At 38.5% G+C, this 15,779-nt stretch overlaps 1 protein-coding gene and 1 long non-coding RNA gene across 6 annotated transcripts in view; one reads left to right on the top strand and one right to left on the bottom strand.

Moving 5' to 3' along the window:
- Window positions 1–15,779, bottom strand: part of DPYD (dihydropyrimidine dehydrogenase) — an 860,002-nt gene that overhangs the window by 189,026 nt on the left and 655,197 nt on the right. The window lies entirely within an intron of this gene.
- Window positions 12,001–15,779, top strand: part of LOC144338433 (uncharacterized) — a 44,244-nt gene continuing 40,465 nt past the window's right edge. The window contains exon 1 of the long non-coding RNA XR_013412555.1: window positions 12,001–12,139. This is a non-coding gene — a long non-coding RNA (uncharacterized LOC144338433). The remainder of the gene's footprint in view (window positions 12,140–15,779) is intronic.

The raw sequence follows: 15,779 nt of genomic DNA, 5'->3' as shown, positions 1-15,779 counted from the left end.
CAAACCTGCATGTTGTGCACATGTACCCTAGAACTTAGTATAATAATAATAGAAAAACATGAAATATAACCTATTATTTATGTTTTGGTTTGCCATGCACAGTGTCTCCATTACTGTAGAAATGGGATTCTATAAATGCCTTATTTATAAATAGGATCCTAAAGCTCAAAAGGTTGTGACAATGCTGACTACTTGAAAGAGTTTGCTAAAATGTTATTCAATTGAAAACTGTGTGTGAACTTTAGGAACATAAAAACCTTGGTATACATTCTCCTTCCCTCTCTTAATAGTAACCACAAACTGGGTTTTACTGACTAAAAATATTATTATTATTTTTGAGTCAGAGTCTCGCTCTTTCACCCAGGCTGGAGTACAGTGGTGCGATCATAGCTCATTGCAGCCTCGAAACCCTGGGCTCAAGTGCGCCTCCTGCCTCAGCCTCCTAAGTAGCCGCGACCACAGGCAGCAGTTGAAAGACCAGTGACCAAGGACCAAAGTATTCAATCAAGGTTGGGCAGTGACTTAGGATTAGTGGATGAGATCAGGTGGCATAATGGGAGGCAAAGTCAGTGTATAAGGTCAAGATGGTATAACGGAGGCAAGAACTTCAAAGAATAGTGAAGGAAAACTGTACAATAATGATTTGGAAGAAGCAGTGAAATAATAAAACAATTATATTAACATCACCAATTTTGCTTAAATACAACAAGATTTTTATTTTTGCTTTCAATTTACATCCTTCTTCTATATCTGTACAAGTCAGACTAGCCAAACTGAAATTGGAAGATGATATGGACAATGGTTGACATAGACAGATAGATATGTACACATCTCTTTACATATAACATAAAGTTACCTTTCACCACTGTCATTCTTGGCAGATAAAACACTATAATCACTTTATGGTTGAATGGCATATAATGCAATGAAAGGTCTTCACAAGAAAAAAAATTTATGTTTTCACCTTTTTACTTTCTTTAGCAGTGATTAGTTCCAGAAATATAAGGTATCATCACTTCTCAAAAAGCGCTGTAGGTTATAAGATTGCTCTTCTGAAGTTGGCAACATGTAATAAATGTGCTTTATTCCTAAACATCAATCAGTTTCAAGAATGGCACTTGCTTGTAAAATGGTAATAATAGAAATAGTCAGCTAATAAGTACTATAGGCATTAAAACACTGGTGACAGATGTGAAGACTTCTTGTTATAAAAGAACACTCTCTTATATAATTATGGTTTTATAACTAGTTACATCAGTTTCTAAATATTTAGTTTTTAAGATTTCTGTATCTTTTTTAGTAATGAAATTTATATGATAGTATTCTGTACTACCATATTTATAACAAATAAAATATAGAGATGTAGCCAAAAGCGACAATGAAAGTATTCTGGAGAGGTGTGATGGCTGTAGGTCATTTAATCTGAAGAGTAACAAATTTAAATAATTACTAAAAGTGTTGCTTGAGAAGATATGAATTTATTGTATAAGTATAGAATTGAAAAATATTTGTGTAAGTCTTAAAATTACCATAAAATTAGAATGTTTCAGCAATTTATGAAATAGCTATATGGATAAACTTTATTGAACGTGTGGTTTAGTAGAAACAAACAAACAAAAACACTCAAATACAAAACAAAAGAACACATGGTGATTTTCATTTTCCAAAGCAAAACTTCACTCTGCGTCAAATAGATAGAAAAATCAGATTCCTAACCTAAATGGAGTTATATTTTGCTGGAGAGAGGATCTGCAGACTGAACATAACTATATAATGTACAAAATCTAAATGCCAGGGGAGTGTAGCAGACAGTCCAGAAGGAGTTTAGAGAGAAGGCAAGTTCCAGAAAGTACATGGAGGCAGTAAGCATTTAAAGTACAAAATCAGATAAATGGACCACAGGCATATCAAACTTCAGAAATGTTTTCAAAGAAGGCATGCAAGTGAGAACACATATATTGTTTTCACAGAACAAAAAGATAATCGTTCACCATAAGTAAACAGTTTGCAAATTATCACTGAATTGTAGATGGGGGTGCAAATAGTTCTTGGATTGTAAAGACTTAGTCTAGAATTGTGAAGAAGTATGACAAACACATGACAAACAAGTCGTTGGCAAAATGTCTGGAGTTCTCTTTCCGTGTAGATTTTCGAAGTAGATTCAGAAAAAGCTTTTAATATAAATTTGAAAGGAAAGAAAGGGAAGGGGAGCTAATGAATGCCTCTATGTGCTGGGCACTGTGATGGACACCTTTGACTTTAGAATACATTATTTTTATGACAGATACTTTATTGTAAATATATGTATCTGCAATCACATCTATCCAAAATTAATTTAGAGATCCAACTGCACAAATAGGAGAAAATTAAGTATCAAGTGACATTGCTAGTGTGGATGAAGTTATGATGACTTTCTCTGAGAAAAAGATAAAAGACTATGCATCTTTTAAAAAGACCAATTTGTGTCTCTCTCCTAACTTGCCAAGCAGGAAAATTAGGAGGGAAATTGTTGCAAATGGCTATTTTACTTAAAGAAAATAGTTTGAGAAGGCAGTTCCAAAATTACTTCTGAAGGTAGCAAAGGGTATGAATTTGCTTAAGAGATAAAACTGTGTTTTAAGAATTGAGAACTTAGGCTAGGCAGGCATTTGGCATACATTAGCTAATTTATTCCTCATAATAGCTCTATGAAGTCTGATTTTTGGCATTATCTTCCATTCACAGTGAAGTTACAGAGGTCATCAGCTGGTGAGTGTGTTTCTGATATTTAAACTCAGTAAGGTTTTTTCATCATTCATGTGACTTCTACCTGATAACTCCTTAAACACTGAACTATTTGCTGTTTCTTGAAAATATCATAATTATTCACACATCTGTGTGATTTCTCCTGCTCTTCCTACTGCCTGAAATTTTTTTTTACCTTCTTCTCTTTGTTTGTTAAGGCTAATACCAAATATTACATCCTTTGGGGAGCACTCATAGACCATCTTCAATCACCAGATTCCTTTCTTTTGTTCTCTCTAGCATGAGTGGGAACAACATCTTGAATAATAGCAATACCCACCTGCCTCATCTTTTAAAGTGTGAACTCTGTAAGGGCAGGAGAAATGTCTAGTTACTACTTTGACTGTAGGTATAAACATTGGAAAGGAACATAAAGGTAATCTTTAGGCAACACTGGAAATGACTAGATAAGCTCCTTAAGTTCTTTGAGCCTTGGTTTCCTCATATGTGAAATGAGGCCAATGGAAGTATCTATCTCATATGAGTTAGATGAGTGATTGCATGTAAAATGCTCCACAGAGGGTTGAACACACTGTAAGCCCTTAATACATGTTAGTTCTTATCACCATCATCACCTTTATCATTATTATTCCTAGTAATTAACAATTCATCCTTCAACTTCCTGGACAATAAAAATGGGTTACATTTTCCACTAAAACTTGAAGACAATTAATTTTAACTTTTTAAAATTCTAAAATTTTGAGAGTAGTAATGAAAAATAATCTTTATTTCTTTTATGGTCTATATTTTGTCTTAACTTCTGAACAAAGCCTCTAAAGAATTAGCAGTTTGGGATACATTTTCTTTTACGGGAAGCTATATAAAGAACAATATAATTCTTCTTATTTCTTTTTCTTTATTTTAAGAGGTGAAAATTATAAGACATTTTCTGATAGAGAAGATAATATCAGACTTAGGTCTACAGCAGTTTCATTCTGGGTCCATGCTGGGAGAGAAAACAATGAATGTTACACTTCATTTATAATTTCCACTGTGAACATGATAAGGGCTAGTATATTCTCAAATCAAATTAATCCACAATTGTAGCATTTAAGATACAGTGCAAATCCCTAATTCAAGTATACAGTATCACCTATAAAGCCAAAATAAATGGGGTAAGATAAGAGTTCTCAGTGTTGGGTTATAGTGTCAATGCAAGACTTGAGCTGTGTTAATTCAACAAGCTTGATCTTGATTGCCAAAGCATGCTTGTCAATATTTAGCTCCCAGGGGGCATGTCAGGGGCCTTTACAGAAACTAGCTTAAATACAAAATACTATAGCAGGATTTGTGATCCTTTTCCTAATACTCAGATTAAACTGCTGATTTTTTTTTCTTTTAGCTTTTTAAACCAAGAACGTGTTTTCCATACTCCTATGGTAACAAGAAGAGAAGAAATTGCATAGAAGAATTGTAAATGCTATTATTAGAGTTCCTTGAAACCTAGATAAAATTCTATCACATGAAATCACTATAAAGCTTTTATCTGAGGTCTGAAATACCATTTCCCCACTATGATTACAATATAGAAAAAGGCTTGGAAAAAAAATGTTAATCTTTATTCAAAAACAAATGTAATACAGATGAGACGATGGGTAATGATTCCCATAAACTTAAAAACAAATAGTTTGCAGTTTTAATAACTCTGCACTTAGAATCTTCTGCTATAAGGATGCTGTGAGGTTTTGAAGCTTACATAGCCATTTTTATGTATTGCTTAAGTGTTGAACCATTAAAAGAATTAAACTTAAGAAAATATAGTGGGAATCAGTAGTACACTGATGAAAACCTATACCCTCTATGGTGATTAAGTATAAAACATGATGTGAAAAATAGCATTTTCCAAATTAACACATTGCTGTTTGCCTCCTAACTTTTATTCCTCATTAGATATGAAGTAATTAGACACCTACATTCTCCTTTTAATTGAACCTGACAAAACATTCTATGAGATTGGGTATGGTGAGATTCTGACCAAAATATTTCCAAAACAAACAAAATAAACCCTACCACCACAACAAAAAACATGTTAAACACATACCTCAGATAATTGAGAAATTATCCCCTTCATTTGATGATCAAAATTTTAATATACGTCAAGTACTTATAACATGGCTGAAAATAGCCCTTGATATTATCTATCCGTTTTTTTTCTAAAATAATGGCTAAAGATAAAATCAGATCAATGCTGCAACAATGAGAATCACACTGAAATGGAAGAGCCAGATCATGATCTAGATACTTTTGGTACCTACAGATAGTTATGATGGCCAATTCTGAATCTTAATAGCAAAATTCTGTTTTGTTTTTGTTTTTGTTTTTTTTGAGACAAGGTCTTACTGTGTTGCCCAGGCTGAAGTGCAGTGCTCATTGCAGCCTCATACTCTTGGGCTCAAGTGATCTTCCTGCCTCACCCTCTCAAATAGCTGGGATTATAGGCACACACCACCATGTGTGCCTAGTATTTTTTTGTTTTATGTTTTTTGTTTTTAATTTTTAGTAGAGATGAGGTCTTGCCATGTTGCCCAGGCTGGTCTTGAACTCCTGAGCTCAAGCAATCCTCCTTGCTCGGCCTTCCAAAGTGTTGGAATTACAGGTGTGAGCCAACCCTTCTCTTCCCACTTTATACTTCTGAATTGAAAATTCCAATGATTTGTTGAAACAATACCGTTTCCATTAATCATATTTGTTTTACTAAACTAAGACAAATGCATAAGCCACATCCCTAAATTCTATTTGAACTTTTACACAGTAATAAATTTTTCCATCATTGTCCCTAACTTAAGCTTCCTAATAAGCATGTTTATCATGCTTCTTGGAATATTTTTACAATAACTGTTTTAAAGTTTGAGATTTTTTTGTTTGTTTGTTTGTTTGAGACGGAGACTCGCTCTGTCGCCCGGGCTGGAGTGCAGTGGCCGGATCTCCGCTCACTGCAAGCTCCGCCTCCCGGGTTTACGCTGCCTCAGCCTCCGGAGTAGCTGGGACTACAGGCGCCGGCCTAATTTTTTGTATTTTTTTAGTAGAGACGTTTCACCGTGTTAGCCAGGATGGTCTCGATCTCCTGACCTCGTGATCCGCCCGTCTCGGCCTCCCAAAGTGCTGGGATTACAGGCTTGAGGCACTGCGCCCGGCCAACTTAAGCTTCCTAAATGTCAACTGACCTTCACAATTATTACCGTATTTTGTAGATAATAAGTTGTGCTCAGATGGATCAAAACAACACAATTCAACACCACAAGGCAAAGCTAATTTACATTTAAAGCAGGACTCGAACCTGGGTCTGCTGATTCCAACCTTTTTGCTGTCTTTATCCACACATCAGATATTTCTTGATCAAGGCAAAGCTTAAATATAAAATCACTATGACTTCGAGACCTGAAAGTGTTTTTGTTTTCAGACAAATATTATTCCTCAGCACGTGTCAAACATATGGTTATGGGAAAGACAAAACTTTATAGTTTTCAGTTATATTTTGCCTTGTCCCTTTAATTTTACCCCAATAGATAATAATACCAAGACTGTCCCGTTCATCCGTGGACAGTGCCATTATTAGATACTGGGAATCCTAATTATAAATTACATCATACCACTTTCACCTTGTTTATCATACTCCTGCCTCACTGATACTTGTTGTTTCTTAAATTCCCAAGCTCATGGTAGTAGGTCCTTTGCATGACCTTTTCCCTCTTCCTGGTGTTCTAAATCCATATTATGGCATGATTGGCACTTTTCATACAAGTCTTAGCTCAAATGTCATTTCTCAAAGACACCTTCTCTGATCCCCAATCTGAAGTCCCATCTCTTTTTCTATGACAATTATATCACCTAGATTTGCTATTTTCATAACAGTTAGAGGTATTTGAGATTATTCTTACGTATTTTTTTATTCTCTCCTCCCCACACCAACCCCTGCTTCCTGTCTGCTCAATGCTCTATGCTCAGAATTGAGAACAGCACCTGGCATATGGTAAGCTCTTTTACAGATACATGTTTAATGGATAAATAATTGAATCAGAGTATTTTAACATCCAGATGTAATGTATCCTACAAGAACTGTTTTAAGAATACAATTTGCCTTTATCAGCCCCACCTGTGGGAGTTTGAATGTGGTAGAATTTGTGTAATTGTGATGTACAAACAATCTTATCATCTGTTTTCTATTATGTAGTGTATAGTTTTTATATCAACACTGTCTGAGATAAATGTGACCTTTTAATCTTCTTATTAAACTTTTAAATACAATTTTTTCTTTAATAATTCCAGGTCTCTGACTAACATGCTCAATTTCAAACATGTACTCTATCTACTCATAAGTTAGAACATTTTGATATTCTCCACTTAGGTGACTAAGTGTCTAAGAAAACCCCACCACTCTATTGTGGTCTAAATTTGATTCCTTTACTCAGAATTTTACAAATTAAACTTTCTTTATGAGATGCATTCTACAGTATTTTAATTGAGAAATATATTGTGCTCTAAGTAAAGGTAAAAATTACTTTTAAAGTCACATGAATTTAGACAAATAGTATTACGGAATAAAGTTACTGCTGATCACCAGATTTTTTAGCTAACAGCGACATCCAGAAATAAATAAACTTAATGTAAGTTTCACGATAATTAGCTCATAATATTTTTAGTAGAATATGAATTTCAGGGATATCCTGTGTTATAAAGTCTGTGTCATTTGTTCATTTGAGTTCAGAAGGGTATTAATAATTGCCCCTAGGCAGCAATATCCAATTGGCTTTGCATATTCAGGGAGAATACTAACTAGGGAATGAAAAATAGCACATTAGTGTTCAGAATGCTTGGCTATTAGGAGAAGATACCTCTGCATCATGGAGAGAGGGTACAAGGACATCAAGACAAAATCTAGGAGTGCTATCTAATATCAATTAAATAAATCATTGCTGTGTCCTGCAGTTCAGGGTTCTGTATCTTTGGTGTCTTAATCTGTTTTATGCTGCTATAACAGAATACTATAGACTAGGTAATTTGTAACGAACAGAGATTCATTTCTTTTTTTATAATTATTATACTTTAAGTTCTAGGGTACATGTGCACAACGGGCAGGTTTGTTATACAGGTATACCTGTGCCATGTTGGTTTGCTGCACACATTAACTGGTCATTTACATTAAGTATTTCTCCTAATGCTATCCCTCCCCTATCTCCTCACCCCACGAAAGGCACCGGGGTGTGATGTTCTCCACTCTGTGTTCAAGTGTTCTCATCGTTCAGTTCCCACCTATGAGTGAGAACATGCGGTGTTTGGTTTTCCGTCCTTGTGATAGTTTGCTCAGAATGATGATTTCCAACTTCATCCATGTCCCTGCAAAGGATATGAACTCATCCTTTTTATGGCTGCATAGTATTTCATGGTGTATATGTGCCACATTTTCTTAATCCAGCCTATCATTGATGGACATTTGGGTTGGTTCCAAGTTTTTGCTATTGTGAACAGTGCCGCAATAAACATACGTGTGCATGTGTCTTTATAGTAGCATGATTTATAATCCTTTGGGTATATACTCAATAATGGGATCACTGGGTCAAATGGTATTTCTAGCTCTAGATCCTTGAGGAATCACCACACTGTCTTCCACAATGGTTGAACTAGTTTACAGTCCCACCAACAGTGTAAAAGTGTTCCTATTTCTCCACATCCTCTCCAGCACCTGTTGTTTCCTGACTTTTTAATGATAGCCATTCTAACTGGTGTAAGATGGTATCTCATTGTGGTTTTGATTGGCATTTTTAAAAGTCTTTAATGTTTTTATTGGTCAAACTGTGCCTAGTTCATTCCATCCCAATGGCTTTAACCCATTCCAGCACGAACTCATAAGTCCAAAGTCCAGAGTGTCACCAAAGTCAGATATGGGGGAAACCCAAGGCACAATTCATCTTGAGGCAAATTCCCATCAGCCTGAGAAATTGAACAAGTTATCTACTTCCAAAAACACAATGGTGAGATAGGCATAGGATAGACATTCCCATTCTAAAAGAAAGAAATAGGCAAGAAAAAAGGAGTAACTGGTTCCATTAAGTCCAAACCACAACAAGGAAACATTACATTTTAAAGCTAGAGAATAATATTTTTGACTCTATGTCCCACCTCCTGGATACACTAGGGCAGGGGTTGGGCCCCTAGGGATTGGGCAGCCCTGCCCTTATAGCTTTGATGGGCTCAGTACACTCAGCAGCTCTCACAGTTTGGTGTCTTATGCCTGCAGCTCTCCTGGCTACAGTTGCATGCTGGTGACACCACAGTTCTGGGGTCCCAGGGACTGCCTGACTCACATGGCTCTACTAATTAATGTCAAAGTGGGGATTCCCTGCCGTAGTCTCACTCTGGCACTCTGCTGGGCATTACCCTAGTAATAGTTCTTTGCAGTGGCTCTGTGCCTATGACAAGTTTCTTCTTAGGGACCCAGACTGAGAGATCCTTTGAAATCTAGGTGGAGGGTGCCATGGCCCCAGAGCTCTTGTATTCTATACGCCTGAATAATTAGCACTATGTGGTCACTGCGAAGGTTTACAGCTTTTACCTTCTGGTGTGATAGATCAAGGTGCACCTAGGCCTGCTTGAGCCACTGCTGGGGCAGCTGAGGGTGATGGACCAAAATTTAGAGAACAAAGTCTCAAGATAGTGCAGGACACCTAATGCTGAGGTCCGATATAAGCCCCTCTCTAGAAACCCTGCCTTCAAGGTACTAACTTGCCTTGAAGATCTCTGAAATGCCTTCATGGTCACTCTCCCATAGTCTTGATGAATAAAACCTGGATTTCTTCTATCCATATTAATCTCTTTAGCAAACAGTCGATTAGCCACACACTTAGCATTCCCTCCTGAACACATTCTTTTATTCTTTACATGGCTAGGTTGAGAGTTTTTCCATTTTTTTCTGTTCTGTTTCCCTTTTAATTATAAGTTCCATCTTTAAAACATTTTTCTCTCTCATTTTACTGTAAGCTACCACTATATAGCACCTTGAATGCTTTGTTGCTTAGATATTCCTTCTGCCAGATGTTTATCATTCTTAAGTTCTGTCTTCTAAGAAATCCTAGAACATAGATACAATTCTACCACATTTTTTTTGCAACTGCACAAGGATAGCTTTTTACTCAAGTCTCCAATAGCACATTCATTATTTCCATCTGAAATCTTATCAGAATGCCCCTTACCTTTCACATTTCTGCCAATATTCTGATTATGACCACCTAAGTAATTCCTAAGAAGATTTAGGCTCTCCCTGTAGCTCTTGTCTTCTTCTGAGCCCTCACCAGGATTGTCCTGAAAGCTCATTCATGGAAACCTAGGCTTTTTCTAACCTTCTCCTCCAAACAGTTCTAGCCTCTACTCATCACCCAGTTCCAAAGTCATTTCCACATTTTCAGATATTTGTTATAGCAGCAGCCACATTTCTCAGTACCAATTTCCTGTCTTAGTCCATTTTATAGTGTTATAACAGAATACCAAACACTGGGTAATTTATAATGAACAGAGATTTATTTCTTACAGTTTTAAAGGCTGGAAAGTCTGAGGTTGAGGTGCTGGTTGATTCAGTTCCTGGTGAGGGGTCTCTTCCTAGCTTGGAGAAGGCTGCTTTCTCACTGTGACCTCACTCACATAGCAGAGAGAGAGCTCTGGTGTCTCTTCCTCTTCTTATAAAGTCACTGGTCCTATTGCATTAGGGACCCGCCCTTAGGACTTCATTTAACTTTCCGAACCTCTTCACAGGCCTTATCTCCAAATACAGTCACATTGGAGGTTAGGAGGTTAGGGCTTCAACATATGAACTTTAGAGGGAGGGACACAATTCAGTCCACAGCGCTCATTATCTTTTCAGGTAAATTACTTCATCAGCAAATTTACGATAAGATTTAATTGCCCAAATTCTTTCTGAAAAGCATATGATATTATGTCACATCATTTGGCTCAAATGAAGAACTGTAAACTCTTCCATATTTCAGATGCTTTTCAGAGGGACATAGGTTATAAGCACCATGAAGGCCTGGGGCCATGTATGTTTCCTTCATGCCATTTCAGCAGAGTGGCATATAGAAAGCACTCTATTTGTTAAAGGAAGAGAGGAAGGAAGAAAAGTAGTAAAGAAAGCAGTAGAATCACTAACAATCTGCAATTAGGAGTCTAAATTCATAAACAAAAGGAGAATGGGTTTAGTCTTCCCAAAGGAAAGATATATGGTCATCTTGTGGTTGAGAGGCATCATAATATTCCAGTAGAATGTATATAGACTATAATTTTTTGTTCTTCCCTTCCCCAACTCTGTGTCCTTGCAATATCTGAATCAAGTGCTGATATTTCTCATATTCAAGCTATTCCTTTGTGTTAAATCTAGAAGAATCTAATTACACACACACACACACACACACACACACACACACACATTTTCTGTGAAAGATCATTAGCTACAGCAGGTACACCATTCCCTATTCGTATGGACCTGTGCTCTAAAGGTTGTGAGAGGGTAGAACATGGGGCTGGTAAGTTCTGCTGCAAGTGTGGGGCCAGAAAATATTTCATATATAAACAGTTGCTACCTAAGGGTAGAGTTGGGGAGAAAAATGTTTGTCCCAGATGAAGAAAGGTGCCATGAACACCGGGAATTTGTCTGCTAAAAGAGGAAGTAAAAGTGAGAGGGACAAAGATACACTTTGTCCAGTTATGTTCTTCCAGAGCCATCCTTGCCTACTTAAACAGTTTAAGGAGAAGTTAGTTATATAAGTTATCTCACAAACTCTTACATATTTCGAGCAAATTTATTCAGGAAGATTTCTGCTCTTAATATCTGCCTCTTTTGTTCATCCCCCAAGTGTTTATTGCATGCCTACTACTATATACCAGGTACTTTGCTAATTCAAGATTTAAAAAATGACCAAGAGGACATTTCTGTGCTGAAAGAACTTTCAAACTACTAAAAGAGAAATGCAGTAACCACACGAGATGATAAGTCGTCTGACAGAAACACACTGAAAGTATGTTTCCCATCAGAGGAAGCATCAAATTCAGCTAAAGAATTCATAGAGAAGGTTTGTTTGCACGTTGAAGGAAGCTGGGATTTCCCCAGACAAGAGATAAGGCAGGGGGCGTGGGGAGCATGGTGCATTGGAGAGTAGAACAGTTCGCTCTGACTGGAGCACAGCTGAGCCTTGGGGGCAGGCAGGCAGGGAAAACTAAGGATAGAAAGGTTCTTAGGAATGAGCTTGTGGGCATCATTAACAAGGATTGTGGGGGGGCGGAGCAAGATGGCCGAATAGGAACAGCTCCAGTCTCCAACTCCCAGCGCGAGCGACACGGAAGACCGGTGATTTCTGCATTTTCAACTGAGGTACTGGGTTCATCTCACTGGGGAGTGCCGGATGATCGGTGCTGGTCAGCTGCTGCAGCCCTACCAGCGAGAGCTGAAGCAGGGCGAGGCATTGCCTCACCTGGGAAGCGCAAGGGGGAAGGGAATCCCTTTTCCTAGCCAGGGGAACTGAGACACACAACACCTGGAAAATCGGGTAACTCCCACCCCAATACTGCGCTTTAAGCAAACAGGCACACCAGGAGATCATATCCCACACCTGGCCGGGAGGGTCCCACACCCACGGAGCCTCCCTCATTGCTAGCACAGCAGTCTGTGATCTACCGGCAAGGCAGCAGCGAGGCTGGGGGAGGGGCGCCCGCCATTGCTGAGGCTTAAGTAGGTAAACAAAGCTGCTGGGAAGCTCGAACTGGGTGGAGCTCACAGCAGCTCAAGGAAACCTGCCTGTCTTTGTAGACTCCACCTCTGGGGACAGGGCACAGTAAACTAAACAAACTCAGCAGACACCTCTGCAGACGCAAACGACTCTGTCTGACAGCTTTGAAGAGAGCAGTGGATCTCCCAACACGGAGGTTGAGATCTGAGAAGGGACAGACTCCCTGCTCAAGTGGGTCCCTGACCCCTGAGTAGCCTAACTGGGAGACATCCCCCACTAGGGGCAGTCTGACACCCCACACCTCACAGGGTGGAGTACACCCCTGAGAGGAAGCTTCCAAAGCAAGAATCAGACAGGTACACTCGCTGTTCAGAAATATTCTATCTTCTGCAGCCTCTGCTGCTGATACCCAGGCAAACAGGGTCTGGAGTGGACCTCAAGCAATCTCCAACAGACCTACAGCTGAGGGTCCTGACTGTTAGAAGGCAAACTATCAAACAGGAAGGACACCTACACCAAAACCCCATCAGTACATCACCATCATCAAAGACCAGAGGCAGATAAAACCACAAAGATGGGGAAAAAGCAGGGCAGAAAAGCTGGAAATTCAAAAAATAAGAGCGCATCTCCCCCGGCAAAGGAGCGCAGCTCATCGCCAGCAACGGATCAAAGCTGGACGGAGAATGACTTTGATGAGATGAGAGAAGAAGGCTTCAGTCCATCAAATTTCTCAGAGCTAAAGGAGGAATTACGTACCCAGCGCAAAGAAACTAAAAATCTTGAAAAAAAAGTGGAAGGATTGATGGCTAGAGTAATTAATACAGAGAAGGTCCTAAACGAAATGAAAGAGATGAAAACCATGACACGAGAAATACGTGACAAATGCACAAGCTTCAGTAACCGACTCGATCAACTGGAAGAAAGAGTATCTGCGATTGAGGATCAAATGAATGAAATGAAGCGAGAAGAGAAACCAAAAGAAAAAAGAAGAAAAAGAAATGAACAAAGCCTGCAAGAAGTATGGGATTATGTAAAAAGACCAAATCTACGTCTGATTGGAGTGCCTGAAAGTGAGGGGGAAAATGGAACCAAGTTGGAAAACACTCTTCAGGATATCATCCAGGAGAACTTCCCCAACCTAGTAGGGCAGGCCAACATTCAAATCCAGGAAATACAGAGAACGCCACAAAGATACTCCTCGAGAAGAGCAACTCCAAGACACATAATTGCCAGATTCACCAAAGTTGAAATGAAGGAAAAAATCTTAAGGGCAGCCAGAGAGAAAGGTCGGGTTACCCACAAAGGGAAGCCCATCAGACTAACAGCAGATCTCTCGGCAGAAACTCTCCAAGCCAGAAGAGAGTGGGGGCCAATATTCAACATTCTTAAAGAAAAGAATTGTAAACCCAGAATTTCATATCCAGCCAAACTAAGTTTCATAAGTGAAGGAGAAATAAAATCCTTTACAGATAAGCAAATGCTTAGAGATTTTGTCACCACTAGGCCTGCCTTACAAGAGACCCTGAAGGAAGCACTAAACATGGAAAGGAACAACCGGTACCAGCCATTGCAAAAACATGCCAAAATGTAAAGACCATCGAGGCTAGGAAGAAACTGCATCAACTAACGAGCAAAATAACCAGTTAATATCATAATGGCAGGATCAAGTTCACACATAACAATCTTAACCTTAAATGTAAATGGACTAAATGCTCCAATTAAAAGATACAGACTGGCAAACTGGATAAAGAGTCAAGACCCATCAGTCTGCTGTATTCAGGAGACCCATCTCACACGCAGAGACATACATAGGCTCAAAATAAAGGGATGGAGGAAGATTTACCAAGCAAATGGAGAACAAAAAAAAGCGGGGGTTGCAATACTAGTCTCTGATAAAACAGACTTTAAACCATCAAAGATCAAAAGAGACAAAGAAGGACATTACATTATGGTAAAGGGATCAATTCAACAGGAAGAGCTAACTATCCTAAATATATATGCACCCAATACAGGAGCACCCAGATTCATCAAGCAAGTCCTTAGAGACTTACAAAGAGACTTAGACTCCCATACAATAATAATGGGAGACTTCAACACTCCACTGTCAACATTAGACAGATCAACGAGACAGAAAGTTAACAAGGATATCCAGGAATTGAACTCATCTCTGCAGCAAGCAGACCTAATAGACATCTATAGAACTCTCCACCCCAAATCAACAGAATATACATTCTTCTCAGCACCACATCGTACTTACTCCAAAATCGACCACGTAATTGGAAGTAAAGCACTCCTCAGCAAATGTACAAGAACAGAAATTATAACACTGTCTCTCAGACCACAGTGCAATCAAACTACAACTCAGGACTAAAAACTCAATCAAAACCGCTCAACTACATGGAAACTGAACAACCTGCTCCTGAATGACTACTGGGTACATAACGAAATGAAGGAAGAAATAAAGATGTTCTTTGAAACCAATGAGAACAAAGATACAACATACCAGAATCTCTGGGACACATTTAAAGCAGTGTGTAGAGGGAAATTTATAGCACTAAATGCCCACAAGAGAAAGCAGGAAAGATCTAAAATTGACACTCTAACATCACAATTAAAAGAACTAGAGAAGCAAGAGCAAACACATTCGAAAGCTAGCAGAAGGCAAGAAATAACTAAGATCAGAGCAGAACTGAAGGAGATAGAGACACAAAAAACCCTCCAAAAAATCAATGAATCCAGGAGTTGGTTTTTTGAAAAGATCAACAAAATTGATAGACCACTAGCAAGACTAATAAAGAAGAAAAGAGAGAAGAATCAAATCGACGCAGTTAAAAATGATAAAGGGGATATCACCACCGACCCCACAGAAATACAAAGTACCATCAGAGAATACTATAAACACCTCTATGCAAATAAACTGGAAAATCTAGAAGAAATGGATAATTTCCTGGACACTTACACTCTTCCAAGACTAAACCAGGAAGAAGTTGAATCCCTGAATAGACCAATAGCAGGCTCTGAAATTGAGGCAATAATTAGTAGCCTACCAACCAAAAAAAGTCCAGGACCAGATGGATTCACAGCTGAATTCTACCAGAGGTACAAGGAGGAGTTGGTACCATTCCTTCTGAAACTATTCCAATCAATAGAAAAAGAGGGAATCCTCCCTAACTCATTTTATGAGGCCAACATCATCCTGATACCAAAGCCTGGCAGAGACACAACAAAAAAAGAGAATTTTAGACCAATATCCCTGATGAACATCGATGCAAAAATCCTCAATAA

This window comes from Macaca mulatta, chromosome 1, assembly GCF_049350105.2.
Source record: "Macaca mulatta isolate MMU2019108-1 chromosome 1, T2T-MMU8v2.0, whole genome shotgun sequence".
NCBI classification, from domain to species: Eukaryota; Metazoa; Chordata; class Mammalia; order Primates; family Cercopithecidae; genus Macaca; species Macaca mulatta.
This window is presented reverse-complemented; position numbering and strand designations above follow the sequence as displayed.